General features: G+C 38.5%; 2 long non-coding RNA genes across 2 annotated transcripts in view; one reads left to right on the top strand and one right to left on the bottom strand.

Moving 5' to 3' along the window:
• Positions 1–458: 458 nt before the first annotated feature.
• The window catches only part of LOC137850073 (uncharacterized), a 35,384-nt gene continuing 10,391 nt past the window's right edge, over positions 459–25,451 (bottom strand). Inside the window, exons 2-3 of the long non-coding RNA XR_011092239.1 lie at positions 5,822–5,966; positions 459–1,731 (exon numbers count right to left, since the gene is read on the bottom strand). This is a non-coding gene — a long non-coding RNA (uncharacterized lncRNA). The remainder of the gene's footprint in view (positions 1,732–5,821; positions 5,967–25,451) is intronic.
• LOC137850074 (uncharacterized) overlaps positions 2,250–25,451 on the top strand; it is a 37,860-nt gene continuing 14,658 nt past the window's right edge. Inside the window, exons 1-2 of the long non-coding RNA XR_011092240.1 lie at positions 2,250–2,618; positions 3,334–3,487. This is a non-coding gene — a long non-coding RNA (uncharacterized lncRNA). The remainder of the gene's footprint in view (positions 2,619–3,333; positions 3,488–25,451) is intronic.

Below are 25,451 nucleotides of genomic sequence, written 5' to 3'. Positions count from 1 at the left end.
TTTTTTTTTTTTCCAGGTGCAATTTAGGTTGATTAAGCACTGTGAGGACCAAAATGTCATGAAGTTCATTGGTTTAAATAATTATCTCCCTATGGATAGCAGCTATGAGAGGTGATGGTGGAGCATTGAAAGTGCTAATTCCTTGCTGTTAACACTTCTGTTTCTTTATTTGCCTGTAATTCTAGAGCACCGAGGAGTTCTGGCCAGAGTTGGATAGCTATCTTAAAGCCTGGGAACTGCTTATGAGCTATTTCCTAGGCAATGGAAATCTCTTTCAACCTGGACTGACATAGATCTTTCCCTTCTACAATAGCATAAGGACTGAGCTTCTTCCTCAGGCTTTCAATGAGATCCATGAGGCTTTGAAACAATTGGGACTTATAAGTAAAATGAAGGGCATCAGTTTACTTTTTTATTTATTTTTTATTAATTATTTTTTTATATTTTTTTACCAGGTCCGGGGAAAGTTCTAGTTGTACCACAATAGAAAAACACAATAGTATTTTGACATGTCAATGGCAGTTAGATATGTAAATAGTTGTGTAGTTATGTGCCAGCTATAAATAAATGCCTTCCATCCATCAAGTAAGCGTACAAGCATACTGTCACTGAAAAAAATACACATTGCATTAATGTAATCTCTGATGAAATAATGTTTTTCCATCTGTCACAATTTTACCATAATAAATGGGAACTGTATGCAAGCTTTATTTTAATGTATGATTTAACACAAGGCCTTTTACATCATAAGTTCTTCGTAAAAACAATCTTTCAGTGAAATATTTACCATTTATTTCAATGTGTAAGCATTAATAGTATCTGCACCTTTTTTCAGTAAAACTGAGGGAACATTTCCTCTAACTTTTATGGCAAAAACTGGCACAGCACCAAACGAGCCTCATCTTCATGCTTCTGGGAGGCCCAATTGGTATCATAGAGTCATGAAATCATAGAATATCCCGAGGTGGAAGGGACACATACAGATCAACGAGTCTAACTCCTGGCACTAAGAGGTCTACACAACAATTCAGATCATGGAAACTTCATGAGGTTCAGTCACCATGACTTCCCTTGGAAGAGCAATGAAGGGATGTGGGGAGCAAAGAGATTTCTTTCTTTGGTCAGTCTGGGTAGGACATAAAATGGAAGGACAGGCTGTAATGGTATGCAAAGTCTTCTATTCCTTCTCAGTGCTGTTCTGAGGAGTGGATTCCCCCCTCCTGTCTCTACAGCAGTATCTTAATGTGTTAAAACAATTTCCAGTTTGGTGTCTTTAACCATGAGCTAAATCTTAATTAAATACCAGATGTTTCCTCAGTTCTGTTCAAAAACTATCCAGGAACTCTGGTAGATTTCTCATGGTTAAGCTGTCTTCTCTACGTTACAGGATAGTACTCGGTTTATACCGTCCTGCTGCAGGGCTGGTGCGTCTCACAGGAAAGTTACACCAGGAATTGACTTTATCACTTATCTTGTAGACTTTGATGAATGAAATGGATTAATTTCCAATAATATTTTGCTATTTGTTTTTATTGTCCAATATCTTCATCAATGACCTGGACAAAGGAATAGAGTCCCCCCCTCAACAAATATGCCAATGATACAAAGCTGGAAGGAGTGACTGACACACCAGAAAGCTGTGCTGCCATTCAGCGAGACCTGGACAGGCTGGAGAGCTGGGCAGAGAGGAACCTGATGAGATTCAAAAACAGCAAGTGTAGAGTCTTGCACCTGGGGAGGAATAATCACACACATCAGTAGAAGTTAGTCATACAGACGTTGTGCACACACTCTATAAGTAACATATTGAAGTAGTGAATGGGACTAGTCCTAGGACAGAGTCTTCTTGTAGACCCCAGGACTTCCCAGGAAAATGAGCCATAGATAGCTGTACAATGACATGTAGTATCACAGTTGTAGGGAGGATGAGAGCAATGGCTCAACAACAGCTATAAAAATAAATAAATAAATAAAATATGGTAGAGCAACAAGCCACAGAAGGCTTTAATGATAAATAGCTTTTATTTAACCGTAGGAAGCATATGTGATAGACAGACTTACTGTTTGGGAAGTTGAATTTTTAAGGGGTGGGATACAAAGAAAATTATGATTGATGGGTTATCTCAAATTACAATGGCTTCAGTTTTGATATTTTGTTGCTCTTAGTACTAGAAACACCTTACAAGATGCAGTCACCATCTCAGTGGATGGATAACAAACTTCCTTAGCTACTAAATATTTGTATTTTTAACTGCTGAACAGAAAAAGATAAGCTTCTGCAGATTCTGATCTTGGTTAGTATGGGTTAAATCTAATGTAACTTTACTGAAGTCTTTCATTTATGGTGCTGTAACACAGTATGAACTATGACCTCTGTACTGGTAAAATCAAGTGTTTCATCTGAAAACATGTTGCCAAGCGTTGCATGGGAAACATTCCAAAATCAATAGTCTTTGTAACATTACTGCCACTTCATATACTGCCACAAATCATATCTATGCCTCGCACATGCAAAACATCCCTAAATAAGCTAACATAACTAACATTTTTATTTTTTATTTTTTTTTTAGGCAGAAAATTTGTAATAGAAAGGAACTGCAGAAACAGAACAGTTGCTGGTAAGTTTAAACAGTAATATAATTCCATAGTTACCATTTTTCTTCAAACTCATTCAATGTTACTTGGACTGAAGCTGCACTGTCTTGATTTAAAAAGTCATTTGTTAAAAATTTTTGAATCAAGTATTTTTCTTTAGTTTATCTAATTACAGTTATTGAGAAACCGGGTAATGATACAACATGGTGCACTCACTAAGCCTAGAAACCTAGGCTTACACTTAGATGCACAGGTGCATAAATTGACAATAAACATACACCAGATTTAGGGAATGAATGTAAGTTTTTAGTCTTGTTGGCAAAGTGACTAATCTGAAAGCAGCATGCCAGCTTTATATGTGTGCTGTATATACCCTCTAGTGCATACAAAGTATATGCTAACTGTACTTCTCACTGCTTAAAATGGTCTAGATTGTGGCAGACCATAAAACTGGGCAATGCAGCTTGCAAACAGCAAGTGGGTCACTGCATATTTCCAGCTCTCCCTCTGGAGAATTTCCATCTGCCTGTTTGGCTCCCTGCCACCTCCTGCCCAGGAGCAAAAGAGCCAGGAGGGCTATTGCAAAAGGTGGAAAGAGCTCCAACTTCTGCTCCCATGAGCCTATTCTTACAGAAGAATAAAATAAACTTAAAAAAAAAAAAGGAAAAAAAAAAAAAAAGGAAAAAAAAAAAAGGAGAGAGAGAAAACATCTAACAAAACAGCTTAACTCCTTTCTAGCAACACCCTGCAAAGAAGCACAGGATGGAGACCCACATGAAGGAAGCAGGAGGAGCAACCAGAACCACAACTGATGTGAGGATGAAGGACTGAGCGAAGGGAGAAGATGGAGTAGAGGCACGGAGGAAAACATTGTTGTGGGTTGACAAGAGAGGTAAATGCAGTGGTGGATGTTACCACACATTTTTTTCAGGCTACTTTAGACGCTGGGTTATATGTGTACACACCCAGCTTCCCTATCCCCAATTTCTCCCCAGTGCAGTACATAGGTACTCCCATTAAGAGCTGTGGGAAGTAGATGTTTCTCCTGTGATTGTTATCAAGGCAGCTGAACACCTTCCTCTTCAAAAGTTGTATGAATTTAAGTTTCCTATTTGGTCTCTTCAGCTTTTCTTCTGGCTCCTGTGCAATGTTCCACTTAATCTGATTTTCCGTCTTCGTGATTTTTGTTGATGTTATATTTAACATTAGAACTATTACTTATGATTTAGTCATTATAGTCATGGTTAAAAACTGGCTGTCCTAGGCATATTATGCAAGAACAGTGTCTGGAGCTTAATATTCAGGTATCTCTGTAATGATCTTATGGGTTGAATTATGCCCTGAGTTAATTAAATTACTTTTCTGTCAACAAGTAAAAAGTCTGTCTCTCCATCCAGAGTACCTAGGGCCATTGTTTTCTACTGGCAGATGAGGCAGCTTGATGCACTGCCTTCAGCAGGATGTGACAGATCCCTCAGTGTATTCCTCAACTGCAGCTCCTAAAGGATCCCTTGTAATATGCTGGATGCTTTTGTATATCTGTTGCTGCAGGATATTAGAATTTACATCACTCTTGGTATAATGGAAGCAAAGTTAGTTCAAGAAGACTGACTTCAAGCAAATCATTCTGAAAACTCAGGAGGCTGCTCAGGTGTTTTGTTATCTGCTATCTGAAGTCTTGTATTGACAAGGTTGCATTTAGATTCTTTCTACTGTCACTTCTGTAGATGGCACATGGTATAAATAAAATTAGCCTCAATTAACCCTCTTTAGAATATATCTTGAGACTTTTAACATTGTTCCAAAATTGCCTGAAAACACATTACATATATGCTAAGTAAAGATGTAGTGCAACACAGAATTTGAATATTTCATAAAGTACATGTAAGTTGATGTTTTATTTAGATCTCGCTTGTCACACAAAATAAAAATGCTTTTATTTAGAGGGATTCTCTGCTAGGCAGGTATGTCAGCTGAAACCAGTCATTTAACAACGTTTTTAAAGCAAATACAGTGCTCCTTCTGTCCGTGTTTAACTATATATGCAAATATGCATATGTGTGTGTGGTTGAAACCATAGCTGTGTTTTTCTGTGATTGTGAGTTTTAAAATCCTGCCATCTATTTTGCTTCTGTGATGTCACTTCAGGGACATTTTATACTTTCAGTAAACATTGCCTTGAGGTTTTTGAAAATATACTGCTTCTTTAAACCAAGACAGAACAGATGGAAACTTCATTGCTTAAACAAATGGCTACAATTTTCTTCAGGGCACAAAACAGTATCATGAACTTGACCGAGAGCTTAGGAAGCTTCCAGAAGCTTTTAATCTTTCTTTGCTGGAAAGAGGACTGAATTAAACATTTTTGTTCAAGAAACGGTTACAGAAATCTCTTTGTTCCTTTTCTCCCTTTCCTCTCCCCATTTTTTTAATTTTTTTTTGTTGTTGTTGTTGTTCCTGCTTTGAAGCAAAGCACTAGCATTCCTGATTCCAACAATCTTTTGGATTAAATTGTTATGAGAGAGATTTTGCATGACAATACATTTTCTTGTTAGCTGTTGAAATTTCAGCGTAGGCCCAACAGCCTAGAAATTTTTCAGCAGACTTCACATTGCTTAGAAAGTTACCAACACTTGCAGTTTAGTTTGATGAAAAAGTGCTGTGATGTTATGATATGATCTGTCAAAAACTGTTGCATTTTTTTGCCTTCTTGAAAAGATGCATAGAACTAACTCATGGCTATCCTAAACAAGGCAGAAGCAGGACTATCATTTTCCCATAATGTACATTAATGTAAATTAATCCTCTAAGTCAGGGTCTTTATTGATCTTGATTCAGAACATGCTTGTATTTTTGTGGAAGAGAGAGGTAGAATAATCCTAGTGCTTTTGTGGCTGTTTTAATTTAAACTGCACTGATAAAACACATCTATAATAAGGTCTGTTGTAGGAGTTCCCAGCCCTGACAGTTATCTGTAAATTAATGGGAGTAGTATACTTGCTTGTTTGGAAAAGTATGTACAATAGCCTAGAGCAGATAACAGAAGTCACATCTGCTGGAGGATATTTACAAAATGTATAGATGAAGGTAAGCCTTTGTTATGAGCTGCTTATTCTGGCAACACAGTTGTCATGCAACTAAGCATATGCAAGAATAAAGCACGCAGTTCAATTAGAAAAATAACCTTAATACACTTCTGGGAAGTAACTTTAATGGGACTAATTACCCATGGCCTAATCCTTGAGATGCTCTTTCTAGAACCGTGTATATAAACTTCATTTTGACAAAAGTCCAGTCTTGCATTCCTTGCATCCACAAAACATCTACACAAGGTCCGCACGGGATATGTTTTGTTGTCATTGCTTCAGCACCTGTAAGTAATGCAGACATAGATGAGTCCTGAGAATCATTCACATACAGCACATTGCCATGGTGAAATTAAAACTTGTCCACCAATGTTTGTTTGTGCTTTTTTGTTGTTGTTTGGTTGGTTTTGTTTGTTTGTTTCCCTCCATTAATAAGGTTTGAAGGTGGGAAGGGCGACATGGCAGCTGTATAATACCTGTGTTCAGATCTTGCTTACTTCCTGGAGCTGACAAAGCTAAAGCCAGCCAGCTCTGGTTCTGCTCATAAAATCAGATCTCACTGTAGTGCAAAAGTAGAGCATGATTCTGCAGGAAAGCAGTTAAACATCTAGACAGAAGGCAACAGTAAGGCACAAAGGAAAAAAAAAAAAAAAAAAGGAGTAGAGAGTATTGGTGGAACAGTGTGGGCATGCGTGGCCTGGAGTCAACCTAACATGGTTGAAATCCAGTCAAAGATTTTTTTGTAAGCATCTCTAATGAGGCTGGAAGAGGAACAGAAAAGAGGAGGCTGAAATGAGGCAGCTTTTTTAAAGGGAGCTGCTTGCAAGCATAAAAGACAAAATGGAGGAAAGTTAGTTTGTTTGGAAATGTAACAAGTGGGTAAGGGAGGCTGGTAGCATAAACCAGCTGGCAATGAAAATTTGACCTCCCAGGACTTGTAGGATTAGGGATAGTGTCCGAAATGTTGTGAATGTGAAGATAAGTTACTTTTGTCTAATGCAGTAGTGGTAAGCCAGTGAAAGGGCTATATAGCCAAATATCAGGGGTCCTGGCTTTAGCTGGGATAGAGTTAAATTTCTTCATAGTAGCTGGTATGGTGCTGTGGTTTGTATTTTTAGTGAAAGCTGTTGATGACACAGGGATGTTTCAGTTGTTGCAGAGCAGCGCTCACACAGACCAAAGTCTGTTTTGCTCCTTGTGCTGCCCGGCCAGAGAGGTACCTGAGGGTGCACAGGAAGCTGGGAGGGGACACAGCCAGGAGCTGACCCAGACTAGCCAAAGGGATGTCCTTATACCACATGGCATCATGCTCAGCAATAACAGCTGAGGAAAGCAGAAGGAGGGCAAAGATGTTTAGAATTAGGTAATGTGTCTTCCTAAGAAACCATTATGGATGATGAGCCCTGCTTTCCTGGAAGTAGCTGAACACCTGCCTGATGATGGGAAGTAGGGAAAAAATTCCTTGCTTTGCTTTGCTTGCACTTGAAGCTTCTGCTTTACCTAGTAAACTGTCTGTGTCTCAACCCACAACTGCTCACACTTGTACCTTTCCAGTTCTATCCCCTCCATCCAGATGGGGAAAGTGGAAGTGAGTGAGTGAATGGCTGTGTGGTACTTAGCTGCTTAACAGGGTTAATCCACAATAAATTACTTAAGTGTAATGCAGTAGTTGTAAGATAATGAAAGGGCTATATAGACAAATATCAGTCTAGTTGAATATTAGACTATCATTGCAAAAGCATTCTGCATGGATAGGAAGGGGACAAACTTCATTTATTCAAGCAAGAGAAAAGGATGCTGCAAGAACTGTCATAAAATGGCTAAAATGAAGACAGGCTGAGGGAGTTGGGGTTGTTCAGTCCAGAGAAGAGAAGGCTCCAGGGAGACCTTATAATGGCCTTCCAATACCTAAAGGGGGCCTACAGGAAAGCTGGAGAGGGACTCTGTCAGCAGGTGCAGTGATAGGACAAGGGAGCTTTAGACTAAAACTAAATGTGGGTAGGTTTAGATTAGGTATAAAAAGAAATTCTTCACTGTGAGGGTGGTGAGGTACTGGAACAGGATGCCCGAAGAAGTTGTGGATGCCCAATTTCTGGTGGTGTTTAAGGCCATATTGAGCAACCTGGTCTAGTGGGAGGTGTTTCTGCCCATGGCCAGGGGGGTGGAATTAGATGAACTTTAAGGTCCCTTCTAACCCAAACTGTTCTATGATAAAATGTTGTTAGTCTACATGAATTTTACCTTTGTAGATGAGACATTATCCAGAAAGAAACTTGAGCAAATAACTGAGCATGTGTACAGATCTGCAGATAAGTCAGTCTATGACAGCACCTTCGCTATGATTCCAAGTGACAAGTTCATGATCTGCACAATGACCAAAAGAGCAGTAGAATAAAGATATGTTGGATAAAGACAAATACTGTGAGGTTAGCCATTTTTGAGCTTTAGGCTTTGGCTACCCTTCCAGTCAGACCTGAGAAAGGGGTCTGAGATTTTTATGTTGCTAGATTTATGCTTATTTATACTAGGTGATTATCTGGCTCATTAAGACGTAAACTAGACAATGTAAACCTTTCCTTAGATGAACCTACATGTAAATTCTGTACCGCATGAACAACCATTCAATCCAAGTAAACCACATCAAAATATACTATATAATACACGTGTATTATATACATTCTGTTATTGTGTATTGTATAGAAACATACTTATGTGTGTATGTGTGACCATATAATGAATACCATATAATGAATACTATATATTCTTCAGTGAAGGCTAAGCTATGCACAGCATCTTCAAAGATATCTCTGAACATTTCATTAAAATGCCCCACACAATTTATTTCACTTAATGGTTAGATTGACTCTAGTTTTTCTTGAACTCAGTGTCATCCCATTTCCAATCCTAGTTTAACTAATGGCTAATTTGGGTAATCCTGAGTAATATACTTCTCTGCTTTTTGCCTCAATTTCCCTCAGTCTGTAGAAAGAGTATAATAATATTGACTTCACTTGTAGAAAGTTTTGAGAATAAATGAAAAATGGTTTATAAGATGTAGGCTTATACAGCAGCTTTTTCAACGGATTGCAATTGTATTTTCACATAAAGAGCATGTTATAGGAGATGAGATTTTTTGTCATCAATTTAAAAAATATCAAATTGAAGTACAGAAAGGAGAGTTCATACTTCAGTTTTGCTGAGACAGAGAGAGAGAAATAGGAGAGAAATCTTGTTCTCTCTCGTGTACTTATTTCTTGAAATGTAGCCAGTGTTCATACTAAAGTATTTGGTTTACCAAAGCCAAGTCTCACTCATTCAAAGATTCCTCAGTAGTCAATGTTCTAATGAAAACTTCACTTACATCCTGAAATCTTGTCATTTTCTCTTTCTCATCTATCACAATTTCCTATCACCTCAAGACCAAACTCTTCATTGTCTGTGTGCACAAATTCAACTCAAACAGACATTTTGGATTTAGGTTATGATTGAGACCTTATGAGATAAACATTTATCTCTCCAAAATCTAAACAAATGAATTTCTTTGACAAACAGACTGCTTGAAATGGCATGTCAGCATGTATAATAGTGGATGATATATTCATTTTCTTTCAGTCTGCTGCCTGCATGAGAAAGCATTGGAAATAGAACTAGCAGAATTTTGTGTGTAGGTGGTGATGACAGAAGGGATAGAAAGGTGGCCAAAAAAAAATCAAATTTTTCATGTTTTTAATTTAAATAACAATACAAAATTCAGCTTCAGTGAGTAGTAACAATTCATTATACTGTCTATAATCTGTGAAAAGTACTAAATGTATCTCAGTGAGAATTATGAGCTTAATTCAAGGTCGAGGAAGTCAATGAAAGGACATACCTTTTATGACCAATTAGCAGAAAAAGTCAGAGCTCTCATGCTCTTTAAACAAGCCATTTCAACAGCATCAGGGGGAAAAAACAAAAACAAAAACACACACTGTAGACTTCATACTCTGTGCAGAGGGTAAAGAAAGTTACGATAAAATCCCAAAATGAGTTCTTCAGCTTACATTAAATAAAAAGTTCTTTTCATTACATTTGTCCAAGAGCTTGTCAAAACCACAGTTATACGACCTTCAGAGTCTACATAGCATTCCCACATGGACTGCAACATGCAGACATATCAACTTACTCAACACCAGTACAAAGCCTTCTTCTCAATGAAAACATTCTCATTACTCCCAAAACCTATTCTCTTGCAGTAACATGAATGAAAAATTTACTCCTCAAGAAAAGAATAGTGTACATTCCCATTTCATCCCTATGGCATGGACATATACTCACAGCTTTACCTTACTATTTGTGACCATAGGTAACAATTACAAACACTTTCTATAAGCATCAGCAACATTAATCTCAAGAGCATTTTTGACTGTTCTTTTTTTTATTAAGTCAATTTTTTTTTTGCTGGGAGACCTTTATAAAGAGAGGCCAATGGTGTCTGCACTGCAATTGCCATTTGGGATAGGAAATCTTCCACTGTTTATGAAATATGCAAGACCAATTTTGTCCCCCTCCTCTCTTTCCCTGTGGCATACAAAATGCTGGAAGCACAATGACTTTTATGTCTCTGAAGAGAGGAATAGAGGCAAGTTATTAAGACATCTGCCTGTTTTGAGGGGTTGTGGAGAATCTTTGGTTCATCTTATTATTAAATACCAAGCAGTGTTTTATTATTATTATTATTATTATTATTTATGCTTAGAACTTGTTAATATAATGCTTTTCATTTTATGTTGCATTTATAGTAGTCTCCTGCATCATTCATCAGTATGTACAGGGCTTGAGTTCATCAAAGAAGGAAGTAAATAATAACAATTAATCTGTCCAGTGTTACTTAATAATAGCATGAACTACTTCATAGAGCCAGGAGTAATCACCACTAAGTGTATTATACAGCAGCCGAGGAAAACTGATTTATAAACCCAGCTGTCAGGCTGCAATCTAGTGTTGACTGCATCATGTTATAGAAAGCTCTAGTAATTTTGGAAATGACCTCACTGAAGAGAGCCTGCTGTTATCGGTAGCTACATCTCCACACCTCTCCAGGGAATCCTCAAGAGCTGCCCCACAACCCTTGATGATGTTCTTCATTTCTTCTTCACACATGTACTCCAAATGAAATGTCCTTGGGGATGTCAGCTCTTCTACAAGCTTTTGCCTACTACCCTCTTGCTGCACAGCACCTGTATCTGTCACAGACTCTCTGATAACTGTCCCTTCATTTGCACCGGACCTATAGGAAGGGGCATCTTTTGGCACTCCATCTAACATGGCCTGACAACACCCACACTGGCCTGTGTTCTTTTTGGATCCTGGAGGTTTAGCAGAAATGCCACACCATCCCTGGTCTGTGATCAGAGGAAAACCTTTCTGGACAGAACAGGATTGTGACCCAAAGTCCAGCAGCGGGTGGATACTGTCACTTGGAAATTAACCATGCTACACCCTCACATGACATGTTACCAATTGATGCTCCTCCTCAGCCCTTGCATACTTCTTACACTGGTTTTATCTCCCCTTCTTTCCTCTGGGTCCTCTTATGTCTTGCATCTCCTTTTGTGTCCAATATTCTGAAGCTGCAGTCACTTTACCTTTGTGCTAGGTTACAATTTGGGTTCTTTGGCCAGCAGGCTACCTCCGTATATTCCTTCCTGCTGCCACTGTTAGCAACTCCTCTTTGGCATCATAATCATGTCTGGCAGCTGAGTCTGGGCTAGGAGAGGTCTTGTGGGCAGTCACACACTGCCCATCAGCTTCAGGACAAATGAACTGCTTCCATCTCCTCAAACAGAAACATGTTGGCTGGCCCAGGCCATCTGTGCTTCTGCCCGTCCTACTTTTCACAGTAAGCAGTGTCCTAACAGTGTATGGCTTGGCCTCCTGCTAAGAAGGGGTCATATATAGTTACTGGATAAACTGTAGCCTCCATGCAGAGGATTTCCAGAAGGTGGGTGTACCAATAGCATCATCTGGTCTTGTGAGGCATTCAAGAACTCCTTAACAGTATGATTGTAGACTCATCAAGGTACAAATCAGGGCATCATTTTACTAGGCAGGGACGTGCAGGCTACAACAAAAATGTCATCATTCCAGAGAGGTCAGGTCTTTTGTGGCACAGCTGTCATCTTTCCTGGCTTCTGGGAGTCACTAATAACCTTATTTGAATGGCATAAAAGCTGCAGTTTCTGAAGAGGCACAAAATACAATTTGGCATCAGGTCATGGCTAGGTGAACTGAAAACCCCCCAAGCATCTGTCTGGGAGCTCCTTGTCAGACAGCCAGGCCAAGCATACTAGGGTGAACATGACAGCTGAGCATCTGAACAGAAGTTTGGAGGGTGCTCCTGTGGCTCACTAGCATGAGCAGTTGGCAAACTTGGGATTTTTCCTACAAAACGTGAATGCTTTCTTTTGGAAGACAGTATTTTGAAGAACTAATGAAGGACTACAGCGTCACAAGTTAATGACTAAAAATAGGTAAGGATAGCTCTCTTAGCTTATGAAGATGGAATGACAATGAGAAAGACAATGCAGTTATTGCTATGTGACTCATCTGTGACAATAAAAAAAAAGAATAACTTACTTTTCAGACAATCTATCCTAATTGCTGCTATTCTCACACAAAAGCAAAGTTTCTTAGGTTTAATTTGGAAAGGAGGAAGTCTCTTGCTTTCTGCTGCATCATCAGGAAAAGTTCTTATTTTATTTTGTTGTTGTTTTGAGATGGATCAGCTTGAATAGGCAATATGAGATCATACACTGTGGCTTTTTTGCAAAGGTCTCTCATTGGCCATTTCACCCAGTCACCCTGGGTGTTACTCTTTTGGTTCTTCATCCAGGTGTTCCTCATTAATTGTGCCTTTTTCTCCAATTCAAACATATTTTTTTTCTCCACTAGAATACCTGTCTGTGCTGAAGTCTGTGCTGCCTGAGACAGCAATGTATGGTAAATGGGTAGGAAGTCAGAATACCTAATTTCCATTCCTACTTCTGCCAGTGACCAGCTGCATGACCCAAGATACCAGCCCCTATATACTCCACACACACATGCATTTAGTCTTAAATGGAAAGTTTACAATGTTACGAGGTGTTTTTGCTCTATAGTATTTGCAAGTATTTTATGTACTACGAACATAATACAATTTGGAATGAGGTTAAAATTTACATGCCCTCAGCATCACCCCTTTTCCCCTACCAATCAAGAGGCATTATATATACTCAAATCCTATAGCTTTCTATAAGCATCATACTTTTTTATGTATAACTTTTACAGATATTTATAAAGTTATGTATAAGTTATATACATATATATGTATATGTATAAAGTTATGTATAACTTTAACAGATAACTTTTTTATCTGTTATCAGAATACAGTTGCACATGCCTATTGATACTACCTATCTCTTATCAATTGCTCCCTCATGTGGGGATCTGTTAATATTATAAATAGTTAACATAAACTTTTTTTTTTTTTTTTTCCATAACACAAAAAATCAAGACTTTTCTGGCTAAAGATTTATTTTGCATGCAAATATGTGAATAATTGGGTCTCATAAATGTAACTGCTCATTCTCCTCAAGGGAGCCACCGGGTTCCACAGTAGATGTTTTGCAGTAGTTATGTGTCTGTGAAGTCTGCAAATCAAGCAGCAACTAGAGCATTAATGCCACAACAATATTGTGTTCAGGGCCATAGTGTCTGCTGCTGTGTTTACAAATGGGTATTTCCTGTAGATGTGGCACTGAATTGTGGGTGCCACAACAAAAGTTCCTGGCTTTGTCTTTCCCATCAGGTGCACTTACTCAATAATGAACAATAGCTGCTGTGACTTTTTGTATTCCAGTCTTGTTATCTCGGTACATATGAGAGAGCTTGTCAAATTTCAAAGCAAAAAAAAAAAAAAAAAAAAAAGCCACAATTTTAAGACTTGCTGCAAACTATAGCAGCAAGTCTTGTGAGCAGATAGGATAAACCAGATATCTAGAATGCCAGATCAAGGGATCAGCATAATTTAGTCATTATTTCTGATCCAAAACATCACATGGAAAGATTAGGCTTCAGTGTCATCTAATGGATCAAAATATCAGGTATATACCTGCTTTGGATCAAAATGGGTGATTTAAGCAGGAAAAGTACCATTTACACGTTTGTTTCTTTCTCCCTGTAAAATGTCTTTAGATTTATTTTTTTTTTTCATCATGAGGTAAATCTCTAACTCGCAGACTGAATTATTTTAGGGCTTTAATTTTCCAACAAATTATATGTATTTATAGAATACTTGGCAATAATAATAATAGTAGTTAATGAAGGTCTTTATGTATAGTATCATTCCATTGCATGAAACATCAGCTCTAATAAAACAAGTCTAGTGAGAGATTAGATAAGAAAACCTTGAGTATTGAGGTGAACTCCGACAAGTATAGAAAGCATACAAAATTTGGCTTACAGTCAAGGTTATTGAGAGGGTACCATGTCCTACAACAAGAATATATTGGGTAGATCAACATTTCTATACACCTCGGTTTATTGTACACATTGGTATACAGTCTGTAACTTACATAATAATTAATTCATATAAACTTAGATATAAATATATAAATTAAATTAAAGATTTTAAGGATATTAAATAACCTTGATTTTGCCCTTTGTGTATTATTTTTTTTTAAGTGAAATCCATGTTTTCTTCCACCCAGTAAGACATGCTATATTGACACAGTGTGTGGGACATTTCAGGTTTGTTTATGTGATGGACAGCTTGTATGAAAATTTATCTCACAGATCCAATCTGTATGATACTGCTCAGGTAGGAAGGGAAAATCTGAGAATGACCTCTGAGTAGAATATCTTCTTTTAAAGTCATTGATAGCTTCTTCTTCTTTTCATTCTCCTGTGCCTTTTTCTCGGTAATGCATAAAACCCTGGAATAAAATCTCTAGTGTGTAATGCATAGCTAATTTTATTTTATTTTTTTTACTCCAAACCCTAGCAATTCAAAGCCAAGTAAACACCAGCAGGCTGCATTCACTTACACTATGCATGTTGATGCTAATTGCAGTTCCCTAAGCATTTTACATTGTTTGCACAAAATAGCATTGCTTTGCCTTCAAACAGTCAGTTCAATGACAGCTGGAATGAGTTTATCTCATACTGTTTAGTGTCAGGTGCATTCTTACAGCTTTCCTGTCTCCTTTTGAGGGCTAATTAAGGCATTCTTCTCCCTTGTTTAATATTTACATTTAAACAGCTGCATCTCATTTGGATATAATGCAAAGATGGCACCTGGCTTTCTTTCCCTGAGTTAATTCTGGGATCTTTTTTTTTCCTCCCCCTCCCTTCAATAAAGATCCAAAGTGGTTATTTCTGTGCTTATGTAGGGAAATGAACCAAAGTGTCTGTAAATGGAAAGAGCTGCTATTCATTCACAAACAGGGTGCATCTTCCCAGGATTCTTCACAGCAAGTCTCCTTAGGATACCTTGGATGAGAGCAGAATGCAAAGCAGCATCCATGAGGCTTTTATCAGGCTGCTGCTTTTGTTGGGCCCAGGTCTCTGCAGGGGCTTGTTCATTGTTCCAGTTGTTTTTGCATTTTTCTTTTCTCCACATGAACAAAGAGTTTACAGGAAAAAGAAAAGAACAAAGCCTAAACAATATGGCACTTGGAGAACGTGTCAAATGCCCACATGGACAATTCCATAAAACCTCTTATATCTTAGCAGGAAGCAGAGAAGCATAGCCTGCTGTGCCTTCAGAGGTCCCCAGAGATTCAGATTCTCCATGGAGAACATCTTTATCTGGAGATGTGATGGAGAGAGCAGGCCTGGATTTAGGAACTAAGTGTTTTGGCAGAGTCAGCAGCTCCATTCACAAGGACCCTGGGGCAAGGTCAGAGCCTGGCTGATGTATTTACAGTAATACCACCTTTTCTGGTCCCTTCCGTAATTGCAGATCTCCACCTATCTGAGTTCTTATTAAAGATCCTGTCCAAGGATCTTTGAGAAGACTGAAGGGCAAAACCTAACTCCATGCATTAGTGTGTGACAAATATCACCATCTTTGCTCAGTTGTATATGGTAATTAATTTAATTTTTGTCAGTAAATAAATACCAGAGATAACAGATATTAACTCTGCATTTTATAGCAATAGTGCACTAGGGTGTGATAATCCAGATAGCCAATAGTCATGGTATAAATGCATAGAGAGAACTAATGAGAGAGGAAAGATATACTGTGATCATAAGTTTAAAGGCCATTGGTTTATTGACACAAGTTAATTGCATCGCCTTCTGACTATGCAGTTGATTTTTATCTCTCTAAGGGAAGGGGGAAGGCAAAGCCTTTACCCGCCGAAACACATTGAAACGCGAAAGAGCCCAACTGAGCGTCGTTGCGGCGGCCAGCCACTGGAGGGCGGCGGGAGACACCCTTTGCCTGGTGACATTTGGGGCTGGGGGCTCCGTGCTGACCCTGGGGGCTGTTTCTTGCCCCGTCGGGAAGGGAGCAGCCCGCAGACTGGTCCTTCGTTGTTTTGTGACGGGTCTATCTCTGCACTTCGTCCTTGCTTCTGGAGGAACCAGACCTGCAGCCCCTTTCCCACCCTTCTCCCGTTCCCATGTTCCTTATCCTGTACCTGCTTTGTCAACCCTAGTTCTCTCCTGGTATAATGGCTCCAAAGAAAGCTTTTTCTCCCAGCCTAAAGAGCCTTAAGAGATGTTGGGTCCCTTGGCACAGGGACCCAGGCAAAACTAGGTCTATAACAACAAAAGCTGAGGAAAAAAGAAAAGTCCTGCCTGAACAGTGCTCTGTATAGGAAAGTACAAAGGACAGGACTTTTCAGAAGATTTAATTGTGAAGTGATGGCAAGGCTTGGCATATATAATTTTCATTTTTTCCCAAAAGACTTGTAACTTGGCAGATTTTCAAAAATGACAAATGGCACATCTGGTCTTGGAGGCCAGACCCTTCCAATACAAATTCTAAGTCTATGTATGAAATTATAGGACACTAGAGCCTCTAAAGAGGAAGAGCACCAAGGGAACCTTCACCTGACTATGTACAAATGTCTTTATCTGAGGATGCAGTCAGTGAACATTGAGACTACCAGAGACGGAAATACACAGATACTTCTTCTAAGACAAACTAATAAAATAGTACAAATGCCTATTGAAGCTACTGCTCATTATAAAAACTATAGGTATCTAAAATATGGTGAAATTACTCTGATAACATAAAAACTCCTTTCCAACCTTTCTCAAAAACGTCCATTTATCGAACCATTCTATGCATAGAAATGTGATGCCTGGGTATTAAATATTACCAAACCATTCTTTATGGAAAGAGACAAACAATCCTAAAAACACAAGCTGCTCCTTACTACACAGAAATTTTATTATTCATTTTTTCAACTGGGAAACATCAGCCTTTTATGTTGTAGCAGAAGTATGCTCTCTCTGAGGAACAGGACTGCTCTGAGCACAGCCTGTTGGTTCTCATAACACACTCTGCATATTCAAGTTTGCAATTTCCTCAAACATAATAATGATACAACCACATGGGAAATAGCTACTTTGTTCATTATTTAAAAACTGAAGACTTTTAAGCACTTTGTCCTTGCACAAAGGATTACGACCAACTTGGACAGTATGGCAATGTTTGGAACAAGGAATTGGTGTCATTATCAGCTTCTATCATGATAAAAAAAAAAAATAATAAAAATAAAATAAATAAATAAATAAATGAGGTGGTTAGCATTTTGTTCTGATTTTAATGGAATTTTTCTCCACTGGAAGAGTCAGTTCCATCAGAACCTAAATTTGCCTCAGGAACATATTGATTTTAACAAACAAGTATCAAAAGGCAGTCTTTAAATCTCACAGTTTAATTCAAGTGATTTTAAAGTGCTTCATGGAGAGTAACTGAATAATTTTTGAATTTGAGTAATTGCATTCAATAAATGTTTCTCTGAGAATGTAAAAGCATTTTACTTGGGTTTGTAGATTTTCTTCCACTTCAGCTTGTGGATTACAGTTTTCATACTGTGACTGTGCTTTACATTTCTCTCTATCCAGGTTGGCAGGCATCTTTCACTGCAAATCCATCCTTTTATTATTAATAATGGACCTTGACCTGTTCTCTCTTTCAGAAACAGTTCAGCCTGCATCAAGGCTGCATCAGGGGGAGATAATACATGGTTTGATCCATGTTAAAAAATCATGGTGACATTTTCTTTGAGCAGCAGTAAAGCTATTCTGTGGAGCAGGAGCTTAAATTCCAATGAAAACTTGACCAAAAAGAGCTTTTGAAAAATTGTTTTTCTTACAAACCAAAAGAAATATTCTTGAACCTATTTCAGCTCCTAATGCTATATCCTCTCCCCACACAGCAAAGTTCATTCCTCTCAACAGCCATGGGGCAGGAGGGCTGCCAGTGCCGCAACTATACTGAAACTGATTATATTCAGGAACAGGAGCACCAGGAAGGGTCAACCACTGAGCCTGAGAGGAAGCTTGTCCTTGCTGTGACTGTTTTTCAGGCACCCAGGTTGGGGGGAGGAGGGGGAGGGGAGAGAGAAGCAGGTTTGTTTGTTGGTTTGTTTGTTTGTTTGTTTTTAATAGAGAATGGAAAAAGCAAGATGGGGAAAAAGGAAAACAACAGAAGGATACTGCAGTGTAAAGGCAAGCAGTGGTTTGTATCTGGGTAGGAAATTAGGAGTTAGAGGGAAAGAAGATGGGCAGAAAGAGAGGAAGAAATATTGCAAACTGGGACTAAAAGCAATGGGATACTGTACAGATAGCAACTGATGAAGGTAACAGGAGATATGTGTGATACTGGGGAGATAGGGCTAAGATCTATGGCTGTTCATACTTTCTGATAAAATACATGACAGAAAAAAAAATCCTCCCCCCCCCAAAGAAAGGGGGGCAGGGACTGCTTTTTTTCACCGAAGGATAAAGAGGAGATAAATAAGAAAGTGCAAAATAGAGAAACACAAACTAATGAGGATCAGTCAGGTGGTAAATGGAACACTCGTGTATACTTTCTCCATTACTTTGTCATAACAGAGGGACATCTGGGGAAACAGAAAGGCAGCAGATGTAAAACCAGTAAAAGGAAATGTGTTTTTCCTGCTTGGCCTATAGAACATCTTCTCATGAGGCAACAACACAGCCAGGAGCTCGGCATGACTCAAAAAGGGATTGAACATTTGCATGGATGAGACCATGCAAAGTTACAGGCTTATAAACTGTGAACAAATTTAAAAATTTGGAAAGGATGGAAGCCCCCTGCCTCAGGATATTTGCCAGATTTAAAATGTAACAAGAAATAAGCTTCTTCCTTGGGAACAGCTTGTGAGATTTCCATCCTCCTATTACTCAAGGCAACTTTACCATATAATCCCATTAAATGACTCTTCTTTTTGGTGGTTGCCTATATTTATTGCCAACAATCATATGTACTTTATGCAGGTTGTCCCCTCATATGCACATTTCTGGGTACATTTGGACAATTCTAGTGATGAGCTGGTCACTGACAGGCAACTCTTTTCTAGATGTGTCTGAAGAGTCTAAAGACCCCTGATGACTCCTGCCATAGGGACAGGTCTTAAACACACCACGCGATTCTGGCTGGTACCCAGTTTGAACTGCTGCCGATAGCACTCTGGAGCAGGTGTTAATTGTGTTTTAGTTCAAAGCCTGATGTCTCTCTTACTTAGGACTGGAGATCTCATGCTGGGGGCAGACTGCTACACAGATGCCTACTGCTGTGGGTTCCTCTACCTTACTCTGGAGAAAACTTAACCCGACCCCAGGCAGCACACTGGCCCCTCAGGCACCATATTCATGCCCATATGGCAACATATGGCCAAATTCACAGTACGAATTGATGTCTGAGGACCATCAGAGGAAAATGTTATTGTAGATAACTCAGTCTTCCCAAGCATGAAATTTCAGGGGTTCAGATTCAGCAAAGAAACAATGTGAGTTCTGGGAAACGTGTATGCTTATACTATTTGTTATATCAATGTCTATCATTCCAGCTCGCCCACCTCTATTTCCAGCTGCCAATTATAATCCATAATGAAAGATGAATATCCTTTTTCCCTGAAAACAGGCCAGTCAGTGCTTCAGAATGATATATGTGCTCCTTAGTGTGTACCAGTACAGATTATACTCTTGGGTTAGAGACAGCACATTCCACCCCAGTCCAACAAGGGTGCCTACAGTAGTGTTTCAGTTTAGATGAAGTTTGAGATTTTGAAGCAATTTTACTATTATCTCTATTTACCATGCTTTGATTTGCACCACAAATCTCAGGGTGTGTGACCTGGATTCCTTCAGGATGAAGCTGAACTAGAAGATGTACTCCCGGGAGCACACTTAATGCACAGCAGCTGTAAAAGGGCTCTCAGGTCATGGGATCAGCTTAGTCCTAATATAAAACCTCTGAAGTGTGCGTATTGTGAATGTCAGGCCCTAAACATTAAATGTTATTTCTTTAGATCTTATTTGTTCACATTACTCAATAATGTAGCCAGAGATGAAGTCACTAGGCTTTCCAGACAGACATAAGTGAACTGACTATGTAAAAACTACTGTCCGGATGCTTTTTCAGATGCTTTATTCCCAGGAACTCAGAAAATTACAACACCCTGATGGTCTATTTTTCTTCAGAGGTACCAAGGCATTTATCAACATGATATCTAATCACTGTAAGAGTGGAAAAATAACAGTCCTCTAAGATTGTGTGCATTATTTTAGGCATCCAGTTTCTCTCTCTCTCAATCTCTCTTTCTCTCTCTCTTTTCTCTCTCTTTTTTTTTTTTTTTAACTCAAAACCTCTTATACTTATGATTGCTATCAGCATTCCCTTAGCAGGTAGTTACATGCCTAACTGCTAAATAGGATCTTTAATTTTGGTACAGTGCTTGGGGGATGCAAAGTATTATGTGACTGCTAAATATTATTAAGCTGAGAAGGCTGATTAATGAGGACAGCAGTCTGCCTTTTAGCTCTAGGATGGAAGGGGCTATAATAGCTTTTCATGTAAAAACGTTGCAGTGAAATCCTCTTTTTGTGAATATTACAAGCTTCTGCTCATTTCTTTGTATAATGCCATTGGAGCCAAAATATCTTCTATCTTTAAGTGATTACACAGGTTATAATAAAATGCTGAAGTGGATGGATGGCATAGTCCTTTATAAGGTAAAGAGACACACTGGTTCTCTGGAAAATAGTCAGGAGAGCCTTGACTTCTCCTTATTTCAATATTGATGACATTTGGAGTTTCTATTGTAATAATATAAGTGTTTGAATTTTTTCTAAAATTCACTGTTCCTTTATGCTCTAATTTATAAAAAACAAATTCTAACCTTCATGGTTGTACAAACATAGTTTGAAAGGATTAAAATATAACTAGCAAATAACAAGGAAAAAAATATATTGCCTTTAAAAATTGTGATTTCTATAACAATCTCAACATGTTTTAGGCCCAATTGCTTGTGAACAGCACTCCAATGTCAGCTGGCTATGAGGAAATGATTTTAATTAGCTCCTTGCCTTTCAGCTTGTCTTTTGATTTCTAGAAAGGAAAGCTCTTCTGTAGCTCAGTGCTCAGACCACTTCTCAGCAGTTTTAAAAAGAACAAGTGAGCACTGTCTCAGGGTGCTGAAGTCAGAACCAGACCCATGGGACTGATATCCAAGCATATTCCAGTTTTACCCTAGCATTTTCACTGGCACTGTGGAATTGCCTCAGGCATAGACTGATGATGCCAGGAGGATCAAGGAGAGGTGCACTAGACTACACTGTTAAATTAAGGTTATTTGACATTGGTAGAAGGACCCTTCACAGAATGTGAATATATGCCTATAGTCTACATTTATGGACAGCTTCTCAATGTTAAAATGAAGTCAAAAGTTCTCCGCATGTCTGCAGATAGAGCTATGGAGGGCAACTACTCACAAGTTACCCACCTTATGTGCAAACAGGCTCATTCAGCATGGAATACATTAGGCAGAGATTTTATTCCTGAGTAGTTTTGTGCAGCTAGACCATTCATGAGGACGAGATGAAAGCTCCAGTATCTAAAAGGTAAAAAATACTGGTGTCTAAATTTGGTGATGACTCAGTTTTAATTCAGCACTGCTGGACTAGAAAAAAAATAAAAATAAATAAATTCTAATTTTCTTTAAGAAAGGAGCAATAGCAAATCTATTCATTGAAACTGGGTGTGTGAGGAAAGTATGTTTTCACTTATTTTAAGGCCAAGACATTTGACACAGTCCTGTGATAGTACATGATTTTCCAAAGATATTCTTGTGTTACCACTTTGTCTTCCAATAACCTCTTATCCTCATTGCTAAAAATTGATTGGATATTTCAAGCCTGAACTGATCTGCATTCACTCCAATATTCAATTCACTTAAGTTTCTGTTATCAAGTTATCCTTAAAATTTCTCTTGGATAAGTTAAAAAGGGTGACTTTACTACAAGTGTCACCAAAAAAATGCCATACTGAATTTACACTCCAGATCAGTCATGGAGCCCTTGACCTTCCAATGGATTCTTGGCCACCAAACAGACCCCAAACACCCCCTGCCTCACTGCTTCCCTACAGAGTAGCAATACCAGACCTGTATGCCTGCTCAGTAGTACCTTCCCCATGCATGTTAGCTCCCTCAGACATAACATCACACTGATTGCTCATTGATCAACTTAACTCTGTTCCAGGCTACTGCTTTCCACAGCACAATTCCCAACACTGCAAGTTCAGTCTATGCTGCTTACAAATGTGTGATCATGCACTAAACTGTTATAAGTTTTCTAAACTAATGCAAGTTTCCTAGCAAGGGCTTTTAGCTTTTATGTCTTCTCCTGGAAGGTATAACTGTAAATATTTCAAAGGAATTAATTTTTAAAATGGAATTTAATTTATATTTCCTTAAAGGAAAAAAAAAAAAAAAAAAAAAAAAAAGTTTCTGGTCTAAAACTTTCTGTTGTTACCATATAAATTAGCTAGAAAACAAAGAATTTGTGGTAATGTCCCTCTAATGCTGCCAAGAAATATATCTTTAAATAAATACAGGTCTCATTCCAAACCTTGCTTTGGAACCTCGGGTAGCCATGAGTCAGATTTTCCATATTACTATTACTCAAGCTGTTCCAGGGATGCCAAGCTTGGATGTTGCTTCATAGCCCAAGGACTAAGTCATAAACCTTGCAGTTTTCAGTTGGAATGGTGCTATACTGTTTCCTACAATCACCATCCATCGGACAGACATCCTACCTGTCACAGTGTAGGTAGGTTTTTTTTGTATCATTTTTTGGTGAGCTTTTTGTGAGTGTCTAGTATGTCACATAGCTTCTGGTTTTGTAGGCTCAATAAAACTTGCTATTGTATTCTACAAATGGCATCATCTGCCAGCAGCTGCTATCAGTTCTTAGCAGTGCTGGCATTCAATTAGGCAATGTGAAAAAACATTTCCTGTCACCCATATTAGTGCAGCAAGGTATTGCAGCAGTAGGAACTTATTTTTGGCCTTCCCATTGATAATAACAGGAGAAATAACAGGAATTTTCTTTGGGCTTTAATTGAATTGATGTAGTTCTGATTATCATGATCTGCAAACCACTTCTCCAGTGTGAGGAGGATCTAATTATTCCCAGAAAATAAATAAATAAATGAATAAATATATAAATAAATAAGTTATGCAAATCTGAGGTATAGTAAGTATACACATGGGCTAAATATTCCTGCAGTTCATAAGCCTGTACTCCATATTGCATTACAGAAACAAACTAACTAACTAACTAAACCAACACATCAGAGGAATGTAGGAAATAGGGCTTTATCTGGCAGACAAATGTACACCGTGTAGCCCCACATGCTTGTCTTTGAAGCCTAAAGATGCCAGAGGAATTCACAGCATTGTAATTAGAGACAGAACAAGGACACTGGGGCACTTCACAAGGCTTCAGCAAAGCACAGATGGTTAAAAAAAGAGGTTCCAGATTATCTCCTGTTTGACATGGACAAGCCACTTTTCTAAAGGCTACATCTAATACTGTGTGGTGGAGATAAAAGAACAGCAAGCATCATTGCCACAGGTAGCACCTCATCTGATTTGTCATGTGCATCCCCAATCCTTTAATCATTATTCAGATACCACATACATATATCTTAATTAAAATTCTGCCGAAGTTAGATTAGCTGCTACAAAATCCTGAAAAATTAGATCAAATGGTCTGTGCAGGAATTCACAGAGCACAAACAATATCAACAACATTTGCATTGTTAGCTGAGGCAGAAAAGCTAGGAGCAAGAAAACAATAGGGAAGCCACTTGATCATGCCATTTGCTTTCTCAGTACACCCACTGCTGCATGGGATATTTTCTGAGATGCTCCTGCTGTGTTACCCACTAAAAGAAACCTTTCTGGGAACAATATCAGGACTGAGAAGAAACAGTCTTGAAATTGTGAGGATTTGTAGGCAGTCAAAATGATTGCTGTTTCATGGTTTACTGGCATGTTATTTATATTCTTTCTGTGGTTGAGCTTATATTTAACAGATGTATATGCAGTACAGCACTTTTGAATTAATTAGCATACTCTGTAGTGCAGGAGTGACTATGACTGCTGACTCACAAACCTCATATCAAGACCTTAGGTGCCGGAGTCTTGTTTCTCCAAGACCTGAGAGAAAGGGACATGTGATATTACTTTACAAGAAGACAATGACAGCTGCTTCCCAAAATCCTAACTCTGCTGCAGAATAAGATCAGGCTGAACATGCAGCCAAGATCCTAGTAAAATCCACCTCATCACATCTTCTGGCCTGCTGCTTCCTGCAGCCAGAGATTCGGTATTGTTCCCATGTTTATACAGCCCCAGCTGAGTCCTCAGCTCTGTGTGGTTCAAAAGCCTAACCAAGTGAGCATACAAAGAGACAGACAAAACAATGTTCCTATTTTAGAACCTTCCCTACTAAGCTTAAAACAAACAATACCAATATTAATACTACTACTAATAATAAATAATTACCAAAGTGGTGTAAGATCTCATAGCATTTATAAACTGACAATAATTCAAGCTGTAGTGAGCCCACCTTTGCCTGTGCTCTTGTATGCTGGATTACTGTGATCAATAGCAAAGAGAAAATTGGTTTTCTGAAGCATATGTGGGAAATATCTACACAAGACAGGTTAATTATAGGTATCTAGACTCCCTTTATAATCTGTGAAAGACAATAAATACTTTTAGGAGTAATTCATAGGTCTTAGATATATTTTTTTTAGGCTTGGATTAATTGGACACTTAAGGTTTTATCTACACACTATAAATGGGGGTGTGTGACCAGATAAGGTGTTAACTTCTATATTTAAGGCATCTGATATCAGGTGAGATGAATCCCTCTTAGGAATCCAGCTTCTTAACTGCATTAGCTGTTTCTACATGTATGACATGGCATTTGACTGTATTAAAACACACTTCAGATAGGCCCAACTCACCAAGCGGTGTGAAACTCAGGGGTCGTCTAATCAATCTGCCATTATTGTTTATTTAGTTCCACTGTTTTCTGAATCACTGTGTATATTGGCTATACAGATCTGTGCAGAATAGTACTGGAACCATTCCCATTTGGTGATGAATCCTTATGATTTGCATTAATATTTGTAATATTAAGATGTAACATTGCTTTTTCAGTCAATCCCAGCCACGAACTGAGCTTCCTCCC

Source organism: Anas acuta, chromosome 1, assembly GCF_963932015.1.
Source record: "Anas acuta chromosome 1, bAnaAcu1.1, whole genome shotgun sequence".
Lineage (NCBI taxonomy): Eukaryota > Metazoa > Chordata > Aves > Anseriformes > Anatidae > Anas > Anas acuta.
The sequence above is the reverse complement of the archived record's forward strand: the minus strand, read 5'-3'. Positions and strand labels throughout refer to the sequence as shown.